Here is a 12,500-nt window from a genome sequence, read left to right as displayed (position 1 = left end):
GGTTCGCCCCGCCCATTCACACAACCATGGCATCCAATCAAAACAGAGCTCATTACATATTTGTCTTAAAACAGCCTGTATACTACAAACAAGGATGTAGAGAGGTTAGAAAATGGTCGTAAATTATAATAATAATAATAATAATTATTATTATTATTATTATTATTATTATTATACTTATTATTATTATTATTATTATTATTATTATTATACCATTATCAGAGTGTCGCTGATCGAATCCCAGTCCTGCTGCTTGCCATCGGCAGCCGAGGTCCAGAGAGAGCACACTTGGCCTGGCTCTCTCCAGCGTGGGTCCCGCTGGCGTCTGCCAGCTGGTGGGTCGAAGTGAGCATGCGTCGGAGGGGAGTGTGCTAGTCCGCCTTCACTGGTGACGGGGGCATTGTGTGTGATGGGGGAGGGTTTACGTACGGGTTGGGTAATCGGTGGTCCCAGTTGGGGAGAAAATGGGGGGGGGGGGGGATCTGATAAAAAAGAAAATTATATTATATTATTATAAAAATATATTTTTGCCCTTTTAATGCATCTCTTCAACCACTATTATACAATAAGTGCTTGGACCCCTTCAATAATAATAATAATAATAATAATAATAATAATAATAACAACAATAATGCCCATACAGGTTTGGAGTTATGACAGAAAAGCAACAAGATATCCAATTTCAGGGATTTGACCTGAGCTTAAATGCTGACTTAAAAGGCCCATACCACATAAATAAATAAATAAATAAATAAATAAATAAATAAATACATAAATATACATAAATATTTACGTCTCTGGAATAATTATTAATTATAAAGTGCTTGGACCCCTTCAGTTACGGCCTAATAGGTCAATAGCTCTACAACCAGCGGCCTCACCTGGTTAGCTCCGTTCTTTTGCATTGATGTTAAAAAGCCATTTTAAGGAGCGTTTAAGCCTGAACTGCTTTCTGAATCAGAACAGAGCTCATTTACATATTTATCTGACAGGTACAATAACCAGAACAAAAGATACTTTTATTTATATATATAAATATAATATATATATATTATATAAGGACAATGAGCGGTCAGAAGTGGCTTAAAAGGTTATTAAGGCTGTGGTTTAAAATAATCCACTAATGTGGTTAGAATGGAAAATGTAGAAAAAATGTAGCATATTGACCCTTTAATCATTCTCTTCTCTTGAATCATTGGTAGTCATTAAGTGCTTTGACCCCTTCAGTAATGCCCTAATAGGTCAATAGCTCTACAAGCAGCGGCCTCACCTGGTTAGCTTCTCAAAAATAAGGATAAAAATGTAAAATGGCTGTGGTTTATAATAATCCACTAATGTGGTTAGAATGGAAAATTTAGAAACATGTAGCATATTGACCCTTTAATCATTCTTCTCTCTTAAATCATTGGTATTCAAGTGCTTGGACCCCTTCAGTTACACCCTAATAGGTCACTATCTCTATGAGCAGCGGCCTCACCTGGTTAGTCCCGTTTTTTCTCGTTGATGTAAAAAAAAAAAAAGCATTTTAAGGAGTGTTTAAGCCTGGACTGCTTTTTGAACGAGGCGCAAAACAAGGCCGCTAATCAGACCAGAGCTCATTTACATATTTATCTCACAGGTACAGTAACCAAAACCAAAAACTATCTATAAAAATAAGGATGAAGATGTATAATGACTGTGGTTTGTACATGATTTATACAAGAATGGAGACAGGACAAATGTAGCATATTGACCCTTTAATCATTCTCCTCTCTTAAATCATCGGTATTCATAAAGTGCTTGGACCCCTTCAGTAACGCCCACATGGGTCAGCTCTGTGATCCGCTGCCTCGTCTGGAAAGCGACTGGAATTTCAACAGAAAAGTGACGAAGTATTCCAGAGCGCTAAATGACCTGCGCTTGAACTCTGACTGTGTGTGTGTGTCATTCCAAAGCCTGTGGAACCTGTGCTAACCACTGTACCATCTGCTTGGTATTCAGCTTCTAATAACACATTGCCCAGGACAAACACACACACACACACACACGCGCACACACATATGTTGGCGGATGGCGGAAGGTTGTGGGCCGACACAGGCCTGCACCACACGTTTCTTTAATTGCCGAAACTGAAGACGCCTGCGGTCTCTGCCCACCAGGGGGCTCCGGGGGCGGCCGTGGTTGGGAGGGGCGCAGCTCTGCGGAGAGTCCAGGAGGTGCGGTGAGGGGGATTGTGCGTGGGGGGGTGTGTTTCTGTCCCAAGGAATGTGGCGTAACCCAATCTCCCTCGCACGGAGGTCCCACGGCCCACTGCTGTATCAAAGGGAATTAGCGGAGGTTTACGCCTGCCCTGCTTTTTCCCACCACTCAGCGCAGCTGCAGCAGCCGCAGGTGTTTGGCAGGAAGGCCGAGCGCTCGGAACCGCAGGCCTGGGCTTTGGGTCAGTCACTCCTGACCGTGACTCACTCCCGTTTCGGTTTGGAATGGGACGGAGAAACACTCTCAACTCCCCCAGAACAAACTATTTGCAATTGACCTCTCTAGGCTCCGCCCACAAACGAATTCTTTCATAGTTGGACAGGTTTTACGGACAGCTGGGAAAATTTCATCCAGACTGTAGCTCCTCAGTGTATATCACAATACTTACATTTAGAGTATAGCTCTGCCTCAGTGTATATCACAATACTTACATTTAGAGTGTAGCTCTGCCTCAGTGTATATCACAATACCTACATTTAGAGTGTAGCTCCTTCTTAGTGTATATCACAATACTTACATTTAGAGTGTAGCTCTGCCTCAGTGTATATCACAATACCTACATTTAGAGTGTAGCTCCTTCTTAGTGTATATCACAATACCTACATTTAGAGTGTAGCTCTGCCTCAGTGTATATCACAATACCTACATTTAGAGTGTAGCTCCTTCTTAGTGTATATCACAATACTTACATTTAGAGTGTAGCTCCTTCTTAGTGTATAACACAATACCTACATTTAGAGTGTAGCTCTGCCTCAGTGTATATCACAATACTTACATTTAGAGTGTAGCTCTGCCTCAGTGTATATCACATTATTTACAGTTAGTGTTATTAATAATCACCCTAATGAGAGACTGTAGCTCTGCCTCAGTGTATATCACAATACCTACATTTAGAGTGTAGCTCTGCCTCAGTGTATATCACAATACCTACATTTAGAGTGTAGCTCCTTCTTAGTGTATATCACAATACTTACATTTAGAGTGTGGCTCTGCCTCAATGTATATCACAATACTTACATTTAGAGTGTAGCTCTGCCTCAGTGTATATCACAATACCTACAGTTAGAGTGTTATTAATAATCACCCTAATGAGAGACTGTAGCTCTGCCTCAGTCTTTATCACAATACCTACATTTAGAGTGTAGCTCTGCCTCAGTCTATATCACAATACTTACATTTAGAGTGTAGCTCTGCCTCAGTGTATATCACAATACCTACAGTTAGTGTTATTAATAATCACTGTAATGAGAGACTGTAGCTCTGCCTCAGTGTATATCACAATACCTACATTTAGAGTGTAGCTCCTTCTTAGTGTATATCACAATACCTACAGTTAGAGCGTTATTAATAATCACCCTAATGAGAGACTGTAGCTCCGCCTCCTCAGTGTATATCACAATACCTACATTTAGAACGTTATTAATATTCACCCTAATGAGAGACTGTAGCTCCTCCTCCTTCTCAGTGTATATCACAATACCTACATTTAGACTGTAGCTCTGCCTCAGTGTATATCACAATACCTACATTTAGAGTGTTATTAATAATCACCCTAATGAGAGACTGTAGCTCTGCCTCAGTGTATATCACAATACCTACATTTAGAGTGTAGCTCTGCCTCAGTGTATATCACAATACTTACATTTAGAGTGTAGCTCCTTCTTAGTGTATATCACAATACCTACATTTAGAGTGTAGCTCTGCCTCAGTGTATATCACAATACCTACATTTAGAGTGTAGCTCTGCCTCAGTGTATATCACCATACCTACATTTAGAGTGTAGCTCTGCCTCAGTGTATATCACCATACCTACATTTAGAGTGTAGCTCTGCCTCAGTGTATATCACAATACTTACATTTAGAGTGTAGCTCTGCCTCAGTGTATATCACAATACTTACATTTAGAGTGTAGCTCTGCCTCAGTGTATATCACAATACCTACATTTAGAGTGTAGCTCCTTCTTAGTGTATATCACAATACTTACATTTAGAGTGTAGCTCTGCCTCAGTGTATATCACAATACCTACATTTAGAGTGTAGCTCCTTCTTAGTGTATATCACAATACCTACATTTAGAGTGTAGCTCTGCCTCAGTGTATATCACAATACCTACATTTAGAGTGTAGCTCCTTCTTAGTGTATATCACAATACTTACATTTAGAGTGTAGCTCTGCCTCAGTGTATATCACAATACCTACAGTTAGTGTTATTAATAATCACTCTAATGAGAGACTGTAGCTCTGCCTCAGTGTATATCACAATACCTACATTTAGAGTGTAGCTCCTTCTTAGTGTATATCACAATACCTACATTTAGAACGTTATTAATATTCACCCTAATGAGAGACTGTAGCTCCTCCTCCTTCTCAGTGTATATCACAATACCTACATTTAGAGTATTATTAATATTCACCCTAATGAGAGACTGTAGCTTCTCCTCAGTGTATATCACAATACGTACATTAAGAACGTTATTAATATTCACCCTAATGAGAGACTGTAGCTCCGCCTCCTCAGTGTATATCACAATACCTACATTTAGAGTGTTATTTATATTCACCCTAAAGAGAGACTGTAGCTCCGCCTCCTCAGTGTATATCACAAACTTACATTTAGAGCGTTATTAATATTCACCCTAATGAGAGACTGTAGCTCCGCCTCAGTGTATATCACAATACCTACATTTAGAGTGTTATTAATATTCACCCTAATGAGAGACTGTAGCTCCTCCTCAGTGTATATCACAATACCTACATTTAGAGCGTTATTAATATTCACCCTAATGAGAGACTGTAGCTCCACCTTCTCAGTGTATATCACAATACCTACATTTAGTGTTATTAATATCCACCCTAATGAGAGACTGTAGCTCCTCCTTCTCAGTGTATATCACAATACCTACATTTAGAGCGTTATTAATATTCACCCTAATGAGAGACTGTAGCTCCTCCTCCTCAGTGTATATCACAATACCTACATTTAGAGCGTTATTAATATTCACCCTAATGAGAGACTGTAGCTCCGCCTCCTCAGTGTATATCACAATACCTACATTTAGAGCGTTATTAATATTCACCCTAATGAGAGACTGTAGCTCCGCCTCCTCAGTGTATATCACAATACCTACATTTAGAGCGTTATTAATATTCACCCTAATGAGAGACTGTAGCTCCGCCTCCTCAGTGTATATCACAATACCTACATTTAGAGCGTTATTAATATTCACCCTAATGAGAGACTGTAGCTCCTCCTCCTCAGTGTATATCACAATACCTACATTTATAGTGTAGCTTATTATAGCTAAACCTTCGCCCTCATGTTCCTAGCATTAGTGGCTTATTGCTTCATTAGCGACCGCCCAAACCACCCACCAGCTTTCATGCTAACTTAAACTGCATTAGCCACGTTAGCCCTTTGAAGTGCAACTACCTTTTATAGGCTAAATCTAATGTAAACGCAGTGATTTTCGTTCTCCGTTTCCTCAACCAGTGCCCAACCATGTGACCGCTAATGCTTTAAAGCCGGAGATCAGTGACGCTAGGTTCTGGTACTGCGTGATGTAATCACTAATTGCGGTATGATATATCTCATGGTCTGGTCTGTAATACCATTGACCTACTAAGTCCCAAGCCAGCCTAATGAGGAAGACACAGGCCGGCTCGGCCTTTGATTAAATCTCTTATCCCCCCTCCATCCATGCGTGAGCCTTAGCAGCCTTAGCCTTCCTCTACCGAACCTCCGAACTACATCTCTCCAGCTGCTCTTCACACTGAAGGAAAGGACCGTAGAAATAAACAAAGGATTTTTCTACATTCCCTGCATAATTTAATAGTTGAGACATCAGCGAAGTCACTTAGCAGAGGTTTGGTATGAAACAGTCCAGAGGAACCGAGCCAGAACTGTTAGACACTGTGGTGTAAGGCCCCTAAAAGCTCCCTCACAGAAAGTTGAGACATTGAATGGTTAAAAATAAAAAAAAAATTAAAAGGTTTCACCATCATTTGGAGAAGATATTTCTTTAATAATTCATTTTTAAAATTCATCCAATCACAATTTCTGACACTATGGACCCTATTTTAGCGATCCTTTTAGGCGAGCCGGTGCAGCCTGATTTAGGGGGCGTGTCGGTGTGTCTTTGCTATCACGACGATGGGAAAAGTTCGTCTTGCGTGACTCGAAACAGCGCAAAAAAAGTTGTGTACTGTCTTTTTTGGGGGGCGTAACGTGCAGTAATAAACCAATCAGCGTGTCATTTGCCACTCCCTTTAAGAGCCAGGTGCGGTCTGTCTGACCTTGGCGGATTTCAGTGGTGTAAAGCGAGAGGGGGTGTACGGGCGTCGGGCTGCACACGCCTGTGTTGACTATTCACTGCCAAGATAGCAACGAACGTCTGACTGTCTAGACATCTGCCTACGCTGTTTTCAGTCAGTGGAGCTCTTGTGTTTTATGAACACTGGCACTTACTTGAAAATTGGGAGCTGCTACCCTTTCGATTGCCTGGATCCATTTAGACTTAATTTAGACTCTTAGATGTGCTTGGTCGGAAAATTCGGAAAACCCAGGTATATCTGTTTTTTGTGTAGAGTTGTGGCTCACAGTTGAGAAACCCAGCTAGCTAGTGCTACATTAGCCTAGAAGACTAAAGAGCGAAACCTGTGCATAATTGTTATGAGATGTCTTGTGAGACCCGTAACCGCTTCGTAACGGGATTTAGCGAAACGGTGCGGTATGGCTCGGTCTTAGTACCCATTAGGCCCTGCAGCAGCAACGAGGCCATGGGGGTGGTAGAATCACTGGATGGTAAACAGAGTGCCTGTATTTGTGCTGTACCTTTGCAGTTAGCTGATAGCATATGTGATAACCAGGGCTAGGAAGTAACGGAACAGATCATGCCGTTATGTCAACAGTAACTACACTCCGTTACCATCCGTATTAATGACCAACGCAGGACTATTTAAGTGTAACAGCCCCCCCTGGTGGACAGTTTCGAGCTTGTCTTCCCTGCATGGCTATAAAAAAAAAAGCATTCACTGATGGAAATTTCCAACGAACATGAGCTACCCTAAACTTAACAAGTGAAGGTTAGGAAATCGCCACTGAATCCGTGTAGACGAGCTAGCGCTGCTGTAGGATTAGCCTAGCGGACTGCTGGACGTGGTGTAGTTCTCTGGAATGATGGCGCTCCATCCAGTCCTTTCGGGGGGGAAAGTTGGGGAGTTGGGGATGCTGGACGAGGCGGGATGGTGATCTTCCAACATCCTCACAATGACCTCACTCACAAATCCTCACAGCAGTGCAGTCCAAGATCGAGTAGAAAGCCTTCTTCCCTGGACGGTAGAGACAGTTCCTCCAACGAAAGCAGGATATACTAGTGTCCCAATACTTTTGTCCGCTGGATTACGCAGGAAATTTAAATGTTCAACACACGTTTAAAATAGAGAAGGTCCATCGTGCTAAGGAAAAGGGATAAAAGGGAAAGGGAAATCCAAAAATCTGCTTTGCGGCCGAGCCCTCGCCATCTAGATGCAGCTCGACTTTCCATGGGCTTAAAAGCTTAGCCTCAGTCCTTGGCGTCTTGCTATTGGGACACTGAAAGGTATTGCTTTTTAACATTGGGCTATAAATAGATCTGGCTTTCTTGTGTGGGAGCACAGTATCTTGACCCTCATCTCAGCCAGGATGACCAACAAGCAGCAAACCCTAGCTTGACGGCATTGGGATTTGCTGTTAGCAATGTTAGCAATATTAGCAATGTTAGCATGTTTGGAACAAATGCTAATAACCTGAAAACAGCACTCTGTAAACTGTGGGGTGGTTGTTGTTGATGTTGTTACTGCTGGGTGGTGCTGGTGTTGGAGTTGGTGTAGCCCAGCCACTGCAACAACCTAGCCAATGGGCCAGTTTTCAGTGAGGGTCACTGGCAGTTGTCAAAGAAGTCACCTTTTTGAAACATGTGGGCTGAATGCAATCAAATTCGCCACACAGAAATGTTCCAACATCTAGTGTAAAGTCTTCCTAGAATGCTGTTGCTGCAGTAAAAGGGAACAACCCCCTCACTAGCACCCTTCATTTCAGAACAAACGCCTGTCCACATACTTTTGGAAATTAACTGAGGTGGTTCTCAGTTAGCCGAAGTTTCTTGGCCTGTAGTTGATGTGTGTCTGTCTTGGTGTGTGTGTGTTTTCTCAGTACAGCACTGCAGGGGCAGCAAATAACAGAGCTCTTTAGTGTTTTCTCTGCTCCGTCACACCTGGTTCAGCTCTCAGACTCATAATCAAGTCCTTTTGGGGTTACAGGAAAAGTCTTAAAGTAGGAAGAAAAAACCCCCACTAAAACTGCTCCAGATCCCAGCCCTCATGGCTGAAGCTCCGCACTCCTGACCTACACAAATCATAAACAGAGGTTTAACTCATTGCATCATCCCTCCTTCAGCTACATAACACAGCTGTATTTGCGAACCAGTGCATCCGCCGAGGAACGTACCGCTGTAAAGTAGCAAAAAAAAACACAATTGCTTTTTTAAAAGTTCAAATAATTGCTGTTGCTTTGGGTTCATTTACCTTGATGTACTTAACAACATGACAAATTGTAACAAATATATAACAAAATAACATTTTTTTTTAATTGTCAAAAAGCACTTTGATATAGAATCAAAAACATGATCACTGTGAGCAAAATAACGTTAAATGGGCCAAACGAGTCAGAAAGATGACAAGTACTTCAGGTTAAAATGTGATTATTTTGTGGTGTGTTACTATTGATATAGTCAAGAAACACAATTTCTGTGATCGCAAGTACTTTAATTTAATCAAACGATACTTTAAACATGATTGCTTTGAGTTGAAGTACTTTATTGTAGTCCGCAACACGACCACTTTGAGTTAAAATACTATATTATAGTCAAAAATGTGACTATAGTAAAATAAAGTACTTTATTATATCATCAAAAGCATGATTATTTTGTGTTTGAATTCTTCATTACAGTAGAAACGTTTATTATTTTGAGTTAAAGTACTTTATTGTTTTCCAGAACATGAGTACTTTGGTTTGGACTACTTTATAAGACTCAATAGCATTACATGAAATATTCGATTACAGTCAGAATCATAATTACATTCAGTTAACATACTTTATTGTTTTGAAAAACCTGATTATTTTAAGTTTAAGATCTTAATTGTAGTCAAATTATTATAGTAATAAACATGATCAGGTTGTATTTGAGTACTTTGTAATAAAACAAATAACAATGACTTAGTTAAAACTATTTCTAACAATCAAACAAATTATTACTTTAGTACTTGATTATAGTCAAAAACATTGTTTTAAGTCAAAGTACTTTATTATAGTATAACTTTATTACAGTCAAAACAAAATTACTTAAGTAAGTAAGTACTTTATCTTAGTAAAACCCATGACCGTTGTGTTGAAGCACTTTATTATAGTCAGAAAACATTATTACTTTGAGGTAAAGTACTTAGTTTTCTTTTCCAGAACATGACTAATTTGTGATAGAGTACTTTATTATAGTCAAAAACATGATTATTTTAAATTCAAGTACTTTATTATGATCATAATTAAGATTACTTTAAGTTAAATTACCTTGTCCAAAATAACAACTGCTTTAAAAATCTTAATTCTAATAAAAAAAACAGTTTCTTTGTGTTGGGATACTTTATTATAGTCAGCCATTATTACAATTACTTACAGTTACAGTACTTTATTATAGCAAAACCCATGGTCATGTTGTTGGAGTTCTTTACTTTAGTCAAAAGACATTATTACTTTGAGTACTTTGTTGTTTTTAAGAACATTATTACTTTATAAGTTAAATTATGTTTACTTTATTATAATCACAAAAAATCACAATAACAACTTGCACTACTTTATTAGTGTCCAAAATCACAATTGATTTGAGTTAAAGTACTTAATTATAGCACAAAACATCACCGAGTTAAATACTTTCTAATCATCAATTACTTTAAGTGAAAGCTCTAAATCACAAACCTAGTTTACGTAGTTTATTATTGTCAAAAAATAATAAAAAACATGATTTCTATAATACTTTCTAATGATCAGAAACATGATTATTTAAAAGGTAAAGTAAAAGGTAACGTACTTTATTATAGCAATAATTAAGATTATGTTAAGTAATTAAGTACTTTATTATAGTCCAAAATCACAATTGCTTTAAAGATCTTAATTCTAATCAAAAACATTACACAAAGATTACTTTGTGTTGGGGTACTTTTATTATGGTCAGCAATAATTACAATTACTTTAAGTTACAGTACTGTATTATAGTCATAATTACAATTATTTTAAGTTACAGGACTTTATTATAGCAAAACCCATGATCATGTTGTGTTGGGAGTCATTTATTATAGTCAAAAAAACTTTGCTTTGTTGTTTTGTTAAACATACTTACTTTGTAAGTTAAAGTATGATACTTTATTATAATCACAAGAAAATCACAATACCAAGTTACGCTACTTTATTAGTGTCCAACATCACAATTCCTTTAAGTTAAAGTACTTCATTATAGCACAAAACATCACTTTGAGTTAAAATACTTTTTAATCATCAAACACACAAGTACTTTAAGTGAAAGCTCTAATTCAAAAACCTATTTTATGTAGTTTATTATAGGTTTATAAGTTAAATATTTTTTGATTATTGTCAAAACCATAAAAAACTTGATTCATATAATACTATCTAATGAACAGAAACATGATTATTTTTAGTTAAAGTACTTTATTATAGCCATAATTAAATTACTGATTAAATTACTTTTAGTCAGTCATAATTACTATTCATTTAAATTACAGTACTTTATTATTGTCATGCTTATGATTACACTAAGTTACAGTACTTCATCATAGTCAGTCAATTAGTTACTTTAAATTAATGTTCTTTATTATTGTCAGTCATAATTATTATTACTATTACATCAGTCATAATTACTATTACTTTAGATTACAGTACTTTATTATAGTCAGTCATAATTACTATTCATTTCAATTACAGTAGTGTATTATAGCCATACTTACAATTACACTTAGTTACAATACTTTCAGTCAGTCAATTACAGTTCTTTATTATTGTCAGTCATAATTACTATTACTTTAAGTAACAGTACTTTATTATAGTCAGTCATAATTACTATTCATTTCAATTACAGTAGTGTATTATAGCCATACTTACAATTACACTTAGTTACAATACTTTCAGTCAGTCACTATTACTTTAAGTTACAGTACTTTATCAGTCAGTCAGTTACAGTTCTTTATTATTGTCAGTCATGATTACTGTTCATTTCAATTACAGTACTTTATCATAGTAAGTCAATTACAGTTACTTTAAGTTAATGTTCTTTATTATTGACAGTCATAATTACTATTACTTTAAGTTACAGTACTTTATTATAGTCAGTTATAATTACTATTCATTTCAATTACAGTACTGTATTATAGCCATACTTACAATTACACTAAGTTACAATACTTTATCATAGTCAGTCAATTACTGTTACTTTAAGTTAATGTTCTTTATTATTGTCAGTCATAATTACTATTACTTTACGTTACAGTACTTTATTATAGTCAGTCATAATTACTATTACTTTACGTTACAGTACTTTATTATAGTCATTCTATACAATGATTTGAAGTACTTAATTATTCATAAAATAAATTACTTTAGGAAGTTGAAGCACTTCATTATTATAGTCAATAACACGACTACATAAACTTAAAGTACTTCATTGTAGTTGAGAACATGATTATCTCGAGTTCAATTACAGTTTTATTTACTTTGAGTACTGCAGGAGTACTGCAACCTACTTCAAATACTTTATTAGAAATACTTTATTAGAAATGCTTTATTAGAAATACTTTATTAGAAATGCTTTTAGAAATACTTTTTTAGAAATACTTTATTAGAAATACTTTATTAGAAATGCTTTTAGAAATACTTTATTAGAATTGCTTTTAGAAATGCTTTTAGAAATACTTTTTTAGAAATGCTTTATTAGAAATACTTTTTTAGAAATACTTTATTAGAAATACTTTTTTAGAAATGCTTTATTAGAAATGCTTTTAGAAATGCTTTATTAGAAATGCTTTATTAGAAATGCTTTTAGAAATACTTTATTAGAAATACTTTTTTAGAAATGCTTTATTAGAAATGCTTTATTAGAAATACTTTTTTAGAAATACTTTATTAGAAATACTTTATTAGAAATGCTTTTAGAAATACTTTAT

Source organism: Salminus brasiliensis, chromosome 18, assembly GCF_030463535.1.
Source record: "Salminus brasiliensis chromosome 18, fSalBra1.hap2, whole genome shotgun sequence".
Classification (NCBI taxonomy): Eukaryota; Metazoa; Chordata; class Actinopteri; order Characiformes; family Bryconidae; genus Salminus; species Salminus brasiliensis.
Note: the sequence above shows the minus strand (reverse complement) of the source record.